A 14,349-nucleotide genomic window follows, 5' to 3' on the forward strand; every position below is an offset into this window, starting at 1 on the left:
GGTGTTATTGATGAACCCAGGTTGACATCTGTGGGAGTTGGCTAAATTTAGTGACATAATCACCAACAGAAACACAGGCATGCAAAAATAAATTAAAACCATACTACCATGTCAGAATAATTAGAGTTAAATAATTTCCAGAACTATAGTGAAACCACAATTGAAACCTTCTTTTGTCTCTGGATTTTGTCATAACTGGCCAAAGATAAGGAATAGCAGCATGGTGCTTATGTTGCTGTCCTAACAATCTACATATTTGGACAAATGATCCAGGGAAAATTGCTTAAATCCCACTGTGGCAGCTGTGGAATTTAAATTCAATTAATGAAACAAAATATTCTGAAAGAAAGAATCAATAATGAAAACTCTGATTCTACTGGGTTATTGTAATATTCAGTAATGTACATGAGGGAATAAATTCTGCTACCTGCAATTGGTCTGTAGATGACTCCAGAACACAGCAATGTGATTTAACTTTTAACTATTTTTGGAAATAATCTGTCAAGCCAATCAGTTGTGTTAAACCACTATAATAGACAATAATAAGAATAAAGCCAGACAGATCCATGTAGAATTAACTTTGGCTTCAGCTCTGGGGAACTCAGCAAAATTCATGAAAATCAGAAAAAAACTGCAGATGCTGAAAATCTGAAATAAAAACAAAAACTGCCAGTAACATTCAGCATGTCAGTCAGCATCTGTGGAAATAGAAAAAGTTAATTTTTCGGATCAAAGGCTCTTGAGCATTTCTGCAAAGTCCTCCTTGTGAACATCAGGAGATTGGCAAAATTAGTCGTAATCACAGAATTATGTCTTCAAGTCAATGTCCCATGCTTGTCAATCACCATCCATGAGAAGGGGTATGTCCTGTTCCATTGACAAGAAAAAACAAGCAGAAGTGATGGCATGACTACACAGTTAGGAAGGAATGGCCCTGGAAAACCTTACATTGACTCCAGGTCTTATGGCCTCAGATCAAAAATAGGCTAGGAACTCCATGCTAATTCCAATCTACTGTCCCCTTTTAGCCGATCAATCAGCACTCCACCAAGATGAAAATTCGGAAGAAGCACTGAGAGTAGCAAGGGCACAGAAGATACTCTGCGTGGGAGACTTCGGTGTCCATCACTAAGAATGACCGTCACTGACTGAACAAAGTGAGTCCTGAAGGATGTGGTAACTAGGCTTGAGCTATGAAGTAATGAACCAACACAAAGGATTCTGTCCTTCCAGTCTACATATCACAAGTGCATCTATCCATAACAAAATTAGTAAGTGTGACCACTTCTTCATAGAGTCCGAGAGGTATTAAAAAAGGAAACAGGCCCATTGAGTCAATGCCAACCATCAAGCACCCATTTTACATTAATCCTACACTAATGACATTTTTTTATTCTCCCCACATTCCCATCAACTCCACCAATTAACCTCACAACCTGCACGTCATTGGGATGTGGGAGGAAACTGGAGCACCTGGAGGACTCTCAAAGAGCCGCAGAAAGAACGTGCAAGGTCCACATATTTCCACCAGGACTGAACCCAGGTCACTGGAGTTGTGAGGCAGCACTGTGCCACCCATTATCTATGGAAAGACAATATGTATTGCCCACATTGAGAACCTCTGTCATGTTGTCTGGCACTGTCATTATACTAACTGGGATATATTCAAATTAGGCTAGCAGATCTAAATTGGGCATCCCTGAGGAAGTGTGGATCAACATCAGAACAGAACCGTTCTACACCACAATTTGGAACCTCAGCATTGCATATTCCCCAATGTAAAATTGCCATCAAACTAGGGTATCAAGAGTGGTTCAGAGAAGTGCAGAAGAATGTGCAGAAGCTGCACTAGGCATACCCAAAATTAAGTGCCAACCTGGTAAAGCTGTAGCTGTGTGCTAATCCTTGGAAGCAGCAGAGACATAACGGAGAGAGTTAAATGACCCAGTGATAGATTCACCAGATCAAGGCTCTGTAGTCCTGTTACATCCAATTACGAAGGAGCTAGACAACCTAAAGGAAGAGGAAAAGGCTCAATAATCACTCCTAACCACAATGATATCAGAGCCCAGCAAAAGACTAAACCAGAAGTGGGTAAATGATCTCAGCCTCCTCTGAGGTCTGTTGCAACACCTAGCCTATTCAGCCAGTATTCAGCCACAAGCTGATAAGTAGCAAACAATAATTTTTGACCTTCAGGAGCCGGCAATGACACCTTCAACAAGAGAGAGTCAAACTTCCTCACTTTGACATTACCATCACCGAATCCAACATCAACATCCGAGAGACATTGTTGACCAAAAACTTAACTGCAACAGATACATAGAGTCTGTGGTTACAAGAGTAGCTCAGAAGCAGAGAATCCTGCCACAACTAGCTTATTTCCTTTGCTCCAGATCTGTTCCTCCATCTATAAGGCACAAGTCAAGAGGGAGCTGGAATAATTTTCACTTGCAAGGATGAGTACAGCTACAACCAAATATTACAACACCTTCAGTTTTTTCTCCATCCACTATTAACACAGCTTTTTACAGTGTATACCAATAATAGGATGACTGCAGTTACTCATCAAAGCTACTCCAACAGCATATCCCAAACCAGTGGCCTTTAATAGTTAGAAGGACCAGAACATCAGGCAGGTTCCCATCTAAGTCTCTCATTATCCTGACTTGGGAGTGTATCATCGTCACTGGGTGAAAATCTTGGGACTCTGTAACCAATAGAACTGCTGGAGCACCTTGAACACAAGAACAGCAGTGTCTGAAGGCAAAACCTCACCACCACCTTCTCAAGGGCAAATAGGGACAAGCAATAAATGCTGGCCATACCAGTGACACCCACAATCCACAAAGGAATGAAAAGGAAAGCAAAATTACACTCATCAATCGAGCTTCACTTTGTAGAACTGGTTTTAAGATTTCAGTGAAATTAAACAAGCAAAGGTATAAGATCTAACCTTGGGGAACAATACGGATGAATTGGGTGTGCTTAGATTTCTGGTTCAACTGCTCTGAGGAAAAAAAGACAGGAAAACAGAGAAGTGAAGCAGTTGTGTTTATATAGATGCTTGCGATGTCTCACACTTCTCACGTAATGAAATATTGTTGAATTATTGGCACTGTAGTTAAGCAGACAAACACAGCAGCCAGTTTATGCATAGAGAGATCCCACAAGTTGGAAATGAAATGATTGAGTAATCAATGTGCTTTTGATAGTGGAGACACAAGACACTGCAGATGCTGGAATCTGGAGCAACACACAAACTCTGGAGGAATTCAGCAGGTCAGGCAGCACCTATGGATGGAAATGGACAGTCAACGTTTCAGGTCGAGACCCTTCACTTGGACTCAATGAAGGGTCCAGATGAAGGGTCTCAACCTGAAATGTTGACAGTCTATTTCCCTCCATAGATGCTGCCTGACCCGCTGAGTTTCTCCAGTGCTTTGTGTGGTGCTTTTGATAGTGTTAGTTTGGGAAAATAATGCTGATCAGTGCACCAGCAAAAACTTCCAACTGTTTGCAGTCTGAAACAGAAAGTGAACATGCTGGGAATGTGAAACAGATCAGTCAACATCCATGGAAAGCAAACACTGATTAACGTTTCAGGTGTGAAGCCTGGGATCTTCTTTTATGTCCTCCATGAAACCATAGAACAGCAAAATAACCCTAATCAAAGTTACAAGTGACATCTTCTGTTACTCTTCAACCTCTCTGCGGCTGTCGACATACTCAACCATGCCGTTTATCTCCAGTACCCCTGCTTTGCTGTCTCACTTGATTTCACTTTTGCATATCCTAATATAACCTGAGCAGTGAGCTCTATTCCTACCCTGCAACATCTTGTGCAGAATCCTCCTTGTGTCAATTCCTAGTCCCCTCTTCAGGCTTATTAACTTGTTGCCCCTCTGCAGCACATCCAGCATCAGGGACTCTGTACACAGATGATACGCAGTTCTACTTCACTGATTTCCTCCACCACCAGTGTGCTCTCAACTCTTGTCCATCATACACAACTAGATGAATTTTACCTAACAGAAGTTCATATTGACACTATAAATTCATAAAACAATTCATATTCGCACCTGAACATATTGGCAGGAAAAAATTAGGAGAGACGATAAAAGGTAAAGTGCATGGTGAAAATGGGATGCGAGAATAAAGAGGCCTGGAATTGTTTGTGCATGTTTTTGATGGCGGCAGGAGAGATTAAACAGTCGGTAAAGGAAACAGGTTCCTGCCTTTATAAATAGAAACAAAGAATACAAAAGCCAGGAAGTCATGCTGAAGCAAAATGAAACGCCAGTGCAGTCCCAGCTGGAGCATTGTCTCCAACTCTGGACACACTATTGGAAGAATGTGAAGGCTATAGGGGTAGTATAGAAGAGGTTTGCCAGAATGGACTCCAGGGATGAGGGATTACAGTTAAATGGAGAGACTGGAGAAGTCGGTTGTTCTCTGCAGAGCAGAGAAGGCTAAAGGGATGTGATAGAGGTGTTTAAAATTAACAATCCTCCCCTCCATTGACTCCATCTACTCTACCCACTTCCTCGGGAAAGCAGCAAACATAATCAAGGACCCCTCCCACCCCGGTCATTCTCTCCTCTCCCCTCTCCTGTCCAGGAGAAGATACAAAAGCTTGAGAGCACGAACCACCAGACTTAAGGACAGCTTCCATCCCGCTGTTATCAGACTCTTGAACGGACCTCTCATATGCTAAAAGATGAACTCTTGAACTCTTGATCTCCCAATCTACCTCATTGTAGACCGTGCATTTTATTTGTCTACCTATACTTTCTCTGTAACTGCAACACTCTATTCTGCATTCTGTTTTTTTTCACTACCTCAATGTAATTATGTGGCATGATCTGTCTGGATGGCACGCAAGCAAAAGCTTTTCACTATATCTCAGTGCATGTGACAATAGTAATCCAATACCAAAATATGTTTCAGTGGATGACAGTTGATCATCAGAGGGCACAGATTAAAGGTGATTCTTAAAAGAGCAAGGTTGACATGAGGGAAGAAGTATTTTCACACAATGTGTGGGCAGGGCCTGGATTATTGTATTACCTGACAGGGTGTTGGAAAAGATTCAATAGAAACTTTCTAGGAAGAAAATTGGGGAAAGATCAGGTGGTTGGACCATATAGGTTGCTCTTTAAAATACCCATACAGTCCCAATGGTCTATGTAATGTGGCTTCCTTTGCTGCCATACTAATCTGTGATTCAGTGAATCCTCCAGCCAAACAATAATTCAGAACATCATCTTCAGGTCCCAAAACAGATAACTCATCCCAGTTCCTCACCACATCCAATATCTGTTCACACCTCCAGCTGCGTTATTGCTCCGATCCAAACTAGCTGTTCCTCCGTCTCTTGTGCAAGCCCTGCACCCCTCCATTCTCAGTTACGTCTTCAACAGTGTATTCACTGGAATTCATTCCCTAAACCTCTCCAAATCTACCTTTTTATTTAAAATTCTACTCAAAACCAGTCCCACAGTTAATGTTTCCAATCAGCCTCTCAACCTCTTCTGCCTCTGTGTATATATTTTTAAACACTTAGTTTTAAGCACCTGGGCAACATTTAGCTTCAGCACCAAGATAAATACTGGAGAAACAAAGGACTGCAGATGCTGGAATCTAGATGAAAAACACTATGATGCGGGAGGAATACATATTTCCTTGAGGCCAGTCTTCCAGTTGCAAGAACTGCCTCCAGTTGCAAGAACTGCCTCCAGTTGCAAGTCACCTGGTCATTGTGAGTGTCAGTAAGCGTTGTACAATGAGTTGGTTTTGGTTGAACAGATAACCATGTGAGGATGTAACAATGACAAAGACTACTGACCGAGATTATTAACAGGCAAATACTGGAGGTGATGATCTGAGCTGCCTCTGAGATTAGTGGTACAGGTGGTCCTTTATAGCATTTGAAGGTGCGTCTTTGCCACATGTAAGGTCATTAACTTCATGCTACGGTGCATTCCAGATTTTGGGCTAAATTCCTGAAAGGGACCTTCACTGCGTCTGTTCCCTCTGACTGGAGGGTTTCTTCCTTCCACCACCCTCACAAAGACATCCAGTGAAGCATCCAACTTCTTGGAGCATATTCTCTCCTGTTTTACAGCAGTCTTCACTGTTTCCCAGGGTAACATAGATCCTGTTCCAGTGGTAGTGCATTTCTCCTTTAAGAGAGGAGCAGGCTCACTTTAAGCACTAAACAAAAGGCGAAATACTGCAGACGATGGACATCTGAAATAAAACAGAAAACAATGGAAAATATTAACTTTATTTCTCTTTGCACCAATGCTGCCTAACCTGCTGAATATTTCCAGTATCTCCTGTTCTAACTTTAAACACTGTAAGCTAGCTGTAATTTACAATAATGGCACCTTGCTGACCTGTCTAGCCAATCAACAAAGCAGTTGATATTGGATGAATGTGTCAATCAATCAAAGTTGCATGTAGCATGAAAATGGTGTGCTGCTTTAACAGGCACTGATGAATTGCCTATCATGAATCCTTTAGCTTATTTTGGACTATTTTGCACAAGAACACAGGAAAACAGGAGCAGGAACATGTCTCTCAAGCCTGCACCACAATTCAATATTATCATAGCTGATCTACCTCAGATCTCAACCCCTTCCCTGTGCCAGAAGAAATTTCTATGTTATACGTTTGACTAAGATCACCCCTCATTCTACCAAATGCCAGAGAATACAGACACAACCAGTTCAGCCTCTCTTGATAGGGCAATCCTGTCATCCCAGGAATTAGGCTGGCGAATCTCTTTTGGACAATCTTGAATGCTGCTATATCCTTTCATAGGTAAGGGGAACAAAACTGTGTGCAGTACTCCAGGTGTGGTCTCACCAACACCCTGTACAATTGTAACAAAGCTTCCCTATGTCTAAACTCCAAGGCCTTGGCAATAGAATGGAGACACAAGAGACTGCAGATTCTGTAATAAATGCAGGGAACATTAACCGGAAACATCGACCATCCCTTTCCCTCCACAGATGCTGCCTGACCCACTGAGTTCTTCCTGCAGTTTGTTTTTATTGCCATTGTCAGTAAAAACCTGTTAATCTTTAACATCCACCTGACCAGGCCATGATAAATTGAAACCAGAAATTGCTGGAAAGACTCAGTAGACTTGGCAGCATCTGTGGAAACAGAGTTAATGTTTAAGTTGATGCCTTGGTTATCTATTCAGAGAATCACTTAATCACTTCACCACCTTGGAAGATCACTCAGCTCTGTGTGTCATCCTTGATCCTCAATGGAAAGTCTGACTTGTGACAATTCCCCAAAAGCCTTACTCTGCATTATTCAGGAGACCTGGAGTGAGGTTTGGATTCACATCTTCTTTCTCAAGAGTTGAAATTTCTACAAAACAAGGCCAATTAATAGCTACCACAGAGCACTGTGGTAACCTGTTGGAAGAGGGACCAGCTGCAGCTCCTGTTGGGCTGCTTAGAGCAATTTGAGCTGTGGTTGGACTCACTGTGGAGGTTGGGATGCGGAAGATGGGGTAGATAGTATGTTTGGTGAGTTTGTCAAGCCACAGGCACAGAAAGAAAAGGAATGGGTGACTTCCAGGAAGGGCAGTAAGGCAGGCATGTCGTGCTGGTGTTCCCTGCGGTCTAGTGGGCAGAACAGGAGGATAAATGCACACGAGGGGAATACAAAGCTAAAGTGCATCTATTTTTGTTAAGGAGTCTAACTAGTAAGTTAGATGTATTTAAATCTTTAATTAGCACATGGGACTACAATATTGTTGCCATGACTGATACATCACTGAATGAAGGGCAGGACAGACAACTCAGTGCTGGGAGTACAGAATTTTCAGGTGAGGCAGAAGGGGAAAATAAAGAGGAGGGGAAAGTATACAGTTAACGGAAGGTCCCTTAACAACATTGATGTTCAGAGGGATCTTGGGGTCCAAGTCCATACCTCTCTGAAAGTGGCACTGCAAGTAGACAGAGTGGTAAAAAAGGCATATGACATGCTTGCCTTCATCACGAGGGGCATAGAGTGTAAGAGACAGGAAATCATGATGCAGTTGTATAAAACTTTGGTTAGTCTGCACTTGGAGTATTGTGTGCAGTTCTGGTCGCCCCACTAGGATGTGGAGGCTTTGAAGAGAGTGCAGAAGAGGTTTACCAGGATGCTGCCTGGATTGGAGGATATTAGCTATAAGGAGAGGTTGGACAAATTTGGACTGTCTTCTCTGGAGCGTCAGAGGCTGAGGGGAGACCTGATAGAAGTTTATAAAATTGTAAGAGGCATTGATAGGGTAGACAGCCAGAATCTTTTTCCCATGGTGGAAATGTTGAATGCTAGAGGGCATAGGTTTAGGGTGAGAGGGGGAAAGTTTAAAGAGGATGTGTGGGGCAAGTTTTTCGCACAGAGGGTGGTAGGTGCCTGGAACACACTGCCAAGGATGGTAGTGGAAGCAGATACAATAGTGGCGTTCAAGAGGCTTTTAGACAGGCACGTGAAGATGCAGGGAATGGAGGGCTATAGATCATGTGTGGGCAGAAGGGATTAGTTTACTTTGGCATCATGCTCAGCACAGACATCGTGGGCTGAAGGGCCTGTTCCTGTTCCATGTTCTATGGTGGGCTGAGTAGGCTGTTTTCATGCTGTATGACTCTATGACTCTGTACAGATTCCCTGGACAATTTGACACCAACCACAACCAGGCCAAGTAGTAAATGGTACTGCAAAAGAAGTTGAATCCCACCAACACCGTTTAATTGCGGAACAGGCTACTTTCAACAAGTTTAAAGATTCTCTGGACACTGAGAAAATTACCAAAATATAAGAAACAGATGTAACATCTTTATAATCCCTGCATCCCACAATACAGTAAGCTTCACTTATATCTTACAAGCTTTGTGCTTGGTTATAAATGAAGTTAAAGGAATCTGGTGGATGCAGAAGTGGGAAGCAGGAAAATTCTCACAAGATGAAGAGCATTTTAAGGGAAGGTGCCGAACTTCTTTTTGTAGTATTCATTGAGAAATTGCTCGCAACGGCAAAAGCTGAATGCTTGTCCAGCCGTCTGAGTTTCCTTGATACATCAGGGAATGAAACCCCTGAGGTGGGAAAGGGGTGGGGAAAGGAAATGTCCAGAAAGAAAAATAAACTGGGAACACTGAAGATCAGTTTGTGCGTGTAGCAGCTCCCAGCTCAATGCCCGCCCTTGCCCGGTGTTGATTGCTCCCCAAGGCCCACACCTCGCAGCTCCATTGGTCAGGGGGAGTGTCAATCATCTCTCCTCCCTCTGCCCTGTGGACCTGACAGTTCCTCGCAAATTTGAAACTTTTTTTTCCTCCTTTTTTTTCTCCCTCACTCCTTTCCCGGAGTCAAGTTTCAAACTCGGCCGAGAAGGGGTTCGGTCTGTCCCAGCGCCGGCCGTCGCATGGTTACCCAGAGCGTAATTCACCCGCTGGAGCCCAGCGTCCTTTAAAGCCGCCCGGAGGAAGCGGAAAGTTTCTGTTTGGGGGAAAAAGTCTGCGAGGAGTTGGCTGGTCGCTGCGGCCATTCGCGGTTTAAGGAAACCAGGTAAAGCAAACTGGGTGACTCCAGCGGAACAAAGAGGCTGGTTGATGTGTGGAGGTAAAAATAAACCAATGAAGCAAAGTGTTTAAATATGTACAACATACAACTGTAAGGAATAAACGCCCCAGCGCTGGAATTGCAATGTTTGAGTTGTTGAAGTCACCCAGTCTGAGACTTTTTTTTCTCCATAGGACGCAGGGTTGGAAATATGTGAAGGGGGTTTTCCCTGTTCTCTCGCAGCGTACTGCAAATAACCTAACTTGTGAAAGGTTGATTGATCTGCTTGACATTCTCTGAGTCTCTTTTCCACCCTCCATATTGACAGAGAATTTTCACTGCATTCTTCTAATTGTATTCCTCGCTTGTCCTTAAAGTTTAAAGCAAATTACTAGCCACTTTTGGTTTTCTTTTATAATTTATAATACAAAATGCGTTGCACTGGGACGGAACCTGTTTGTCGGGATGTTGTCAATGATGTCTTTAATGTTAATAATCATTTTTTTTCCTCATGCAAGTTAATGTGACGTGTGACCGAACCAATCATAAGTGTAACAGGCGTTGGGAAGTTCAACTGCACCAATCAGGCGAGCGCGAAACCGGAGGTAGAGAGTTGAGTGGTTTCCGTGGTAACGTGTAACAAACTTGTCCTGTGTGTTTCACCTGAGCAACTCGCCCTCCAGTTCATGAGGCTCATATTTTCTTACGGCTCTTGTTACACTGGGTATCATTCCCCCTGCTAGGTATTAAATGACCACTTGTCCTGCCGTACATCATTAATCTCCTTAATGAGCGTGTTTTTTTTAAAGCCAAAGTGAAACTTTCAGTATGAGCCCTCCGTGACTTTTGTAATTTAATGTCCTCAAGAGATAATGGGATCTGGAATTTTATTGGACCTTGCAGACTGGAAGAGATTGGATTAGATTCCCACTCTGCATTTATCCATGTTAGATTCAGGTTAGATCACTGACATTGATACTGTCATTGACTTGGGGGAGGGAGGTGTTGGGGAAATATAAATATAGGGATGAGATGTAGGGTGAGGATATTTGTATTCCACAACAACAATGTGTATTCATTACTAGTGTTTACTGTCATAACAGATGTACTAAGTTTGCCATAAACAAGTCATTGTCTTGGACTAACATTTGCTATGCTTTTCCCGATCAAAGTGACTTAACTTCATTAGCAAAGTGAACTCTTTCATTTTTAGTGGCTGGTTACATTTTGCTATGATTCAATCCAATTTGGCACAAACTCTGTTTGCATTGGACTTTGCAACAAATTTGTCATCTCTCACCTTCATCCAGAGGGTACGGCAGTGCTTTGAAGCAGCCTTCCCCTCTTGTTTACCTTTCAGTGTGAGAGTCTGGCGCTCGTGAATGGCTGATCCATAATGAATGAGACAATCCCTGTTTGCTCTTTGGGGCACTCCCTTGTACTCTTTCTCTGTGGCATGAAGTGTTGAATCTAAATGGATAGCAGGTGGCGATAAGAGTTGCAGATAACCTCCAAATGTTCCATTATCGTTCCCATCATCTTGATCTGGACAAACCTTTCTATATTTCTGTTTGTTTTCCATATACAAGTACTGACACTGGTACAGACGTTGTCATTATTCATCTCGTCTAGCCAGCTATTCTTTAGATGGGAGCAACAAACATGCTGGAGGAACTCAGCAAGTCAGGCAGCATCTGTGACCAGTCCAGATGAAGGGTCTTGACCCGAAACAACTGTTCAATTTCCCTCCACAGTTGCTGCCTGACCCGCTGAGTTCCTCCAACATTTTGTTTGTTGCTCCAGATTCCTGCATCTGTAGTCTCTCATGCTTACATTCTTTAGACAGGAACCGGGATCTTGTAGTGAGCACAAGAGCACTGCAGCCATTCCTGACTTATCGGTAGTGGAAACCTCTTTTTGTCTTGGTATCTTCCTAGTCCAGGATGTAGAAGCTAACAGCGATGTCTACTTTGTCTTTGACTGGCTCAGTTGAGATCAATATAGGGATCCTTGTCACCTTTGTGTCTCAGTACCAGAACAGAACCTGCATTTACTTGATGACCTGTTACTAAAAATCAATGATTTTCACAGCACTATTTTTGCCTTGCTGATCTTTCAAAAGTGGAAAATGCTGGAAACACTCAGCGGGTCAGGCAGCATCTGGGGAAAGAGAAACAGAGTTAATGTATCAAATTGAAGACCCTTCATTATTAAAGCTTTCTATGGAGGAAAACCACCTTTGTGAAAACCTCAATTTCTTCCCTCTCTGGTTCCCTTGTGTTGGATTATTTCCAATGAAGCAAAGTATTCAGGGAAGATTTTGATGTGGCCTGTTAGTCATCAGCAAACACTGTTTATCTTGAGTTCCATCTGGAAGTTTTCCATATTTCCTCTCATTCTGACCTTTGCTGTCCATGAGTGTCCTGTGGAATATGTCCTCAGACTCTCTGGGGTGCACTTCACTGGGGCTACTAAAGATACTTAATTAGGACATAATTTAACTGGGGGCCCTTTAGGATCTCTCCCCATAGACATTTTCATGCTGGTGTACAAGTCAGTGGGTTGCCTACAGGAAATCATTGGATAATTCAGTGGATGCCTGTTGGGTTGTGCAGCAAATCCAAAATCACGTCATAGCTGAGCTAGTGCCTGTCTTCAGCCAATTCTATGTAGCAATATCACAGGGACATTGATTTTGAAGCAGTGATTCAGCCCAGAGTTATTGAGTCCCCAAATATTGTCACAGCAGTCAGCAACTCAAGCAAGTTAGGAACCAAACCTGGAATGTTTTGGTCTTCATATCCAGCATCATTCTGTGAATTCATTTGTCCAGGGGGCCATCTGGGGAAAAGTGGAATTGCTTGCTGTGTTTGGTAAAACAATTTTTCTTGCATTTTCTTTATTTAGGCAGTGTCAATTGTTGCTCATTTAGTTGTATACTTGGCCCTGAGTCAGAAGATTTTGCTCATCCAGATCCCATTTTGGAACCAAACACAGAAATCTAGGCAGATGCTCTAGCGCAGTAATGTGGGAACACCATACAGCTCTAGGTGCCAGTTTCTAGATGACATGTTAAACCATGGGCCCTTTCTACGTTCAAAGTCAAAAATCAGGTTTGTCCCAAGGCTGAGGCATCCATGCAGGCATCTTGTATGCTACCTTCTTTAGGTGATTCCTGGGGAGTGATTCATCTGCTCTCCGAATGAGCCCTTTTGCTTCTGTATTACTAGGCTGCCTCAGGTCCCAGTACAAATCAATGGGTTAGGGTCGGCTTGGGTTTCGAGATCAGACGGGTTCAAATATTTCTAGCTCGTACCAATGTGTTCCACTTTCAGAGATGGGTGAATATAAAGAATCCCTAACACTAATTTGAGGAACAGCTGGTGTCTGTCTCTTGACCAATTCTTTTCACTTGCTTTGTGCCAATAAAATAAGTAACCTGGTCATTCTCACAGTGTTTCATTTTGGAAGCTTGCTGGTAAAAATTGGTTGTTGCATTTCTTACAATACAAAATGGCTACATTTTGAAAGTACTTTGGCTGTTAAGATTTGTGGATTATCTGGAAAAGGACATGATGGGAACAATATGTATTTGATGGGTACTTATCATAAAACTATATTTATCTCCTCTGCACAAAGATCCACCTGCTTTCACATCCCCATTGGTGCGTTCAGTAGTTCATCTCAAATAATAGAGACGCAAGAGACTACAGATGCTGGAATCTGGAACAAAAAGTCATAGTCTTCCAGCTGCAAGAAACTATGTTAAAATAAATTCTTACAGGGTTGAGTTTGGGATGGGTACATGGATTTATTTTTGAGATGCAGCATGGAGACTAGATTTAAGGTTACAATGAGAGCTGGAGGCAGTGAGCATACAGAACTCAATGGTCCTTCTGTTCCTTTGCAGAAAAACAACTGGTTACATTATTAACCCTGATACAATCAATTGACTTGTATTCAAAATATGTAACTTTAAAAACAGTGGAAAAGGAGTTTTTGTTTACAACTTTTAGCAATCTTGCACCCACTGGCAACAATACCACCACATTCCAAAGGTCCCTCTTTTCACCTCCCCTCACCTCCCCCAATACCAATTTCTAATACAAGTACTTCAAGTTATACATGAGTAATTTTTTTAATCTTTCAAACAAGGTTCTAGATGTTTTACTGATCATGCGAGGTAAAATGGGCAGCAAATCTGAAACAGAAGTTTAGCAAGTTAGGAGGAAACTTCAGACAACAGGGATATGTTGGATGGCTGAGCTGATTGTGGTGGGGAAGCAGAGAGATTTGAGATGATGTATACGTGTCTGTCAGAAAAGTGAGAGATTATGGACAGGAAAATGTGACTGAAGCAAGTACCTGATACCACAGGGCAAAGCTTTAAGGTGAACAGGAAGAGAGTGCAACCAAATAGTGAAATGCCCTTTTCTCAAGTAATTGATTCACACACATGCCAGCACTGGAGATGTAATGGCTGAGAATGCAGCTGGAATCAAATTTCCTTAAGCCTGAGGACTCGAGTGCTGGGAAGGCTCAAAATCATTTCCAACCATAGAAACAGAAGTAGACTATTTAGCCTCTCCAGTCTGCTACTAAACAGGCGCACTTCCTTCTTGATGAATGTGCTAATGTATCAAATGGCTTTGCCCACCGATCATTATTTTGTGATTCCTGCTCCTGGTGCTTTGAGCTAGCTCCTATTTTTCATAATCTGCTAAGATCATAACCCCAGCAGCATCACTGTAATGATTATCAGAAAGCAATGATTCAAAAGTT

General features: G+C 42.5%; 1 protein-coding gene across 1 annotated transcript in view; it reads left to right on the top strand.

Annotated features, from left to right (window-relative positions):
• The first annotated feature begins 9,313 nt into the window (after nucleotides 1–9,313).
• LOC127582673 (tumor necrosis factor alpha-induced protein 8-like protein 1) overlaps nucleotides 9,314–14,349 on the top strand; it is a 47,927-nt gene continuing 42,891 nt past the window's right edge. Inside the window, exon 1 of the mRNA XM_052038199.1 lies at nucleotides 9,314–9,573. The gene's annotated coding sequence lies outside the window, so the exon portion shown is untranslated. The remainder of the gene's footprint in view (nucleotides 9,574–14,349) is intronic.

The sequence above is a fragment of the Pristis pectinata genome, chromosome 24 (genome assembly GCF_009764475.1).
Source record: "Pristis pectinata isolate sPriPec2 chromosome 24, sPriPec2.1.pri, whole genome shotgun sequence".
Classification (NCBI taxonomy): Eukaryota; Metazoa; Chordata; class Chondrichthyes; order Rhinopristiformes; family Pristidae; genus Pristis; species Pristis pectinata.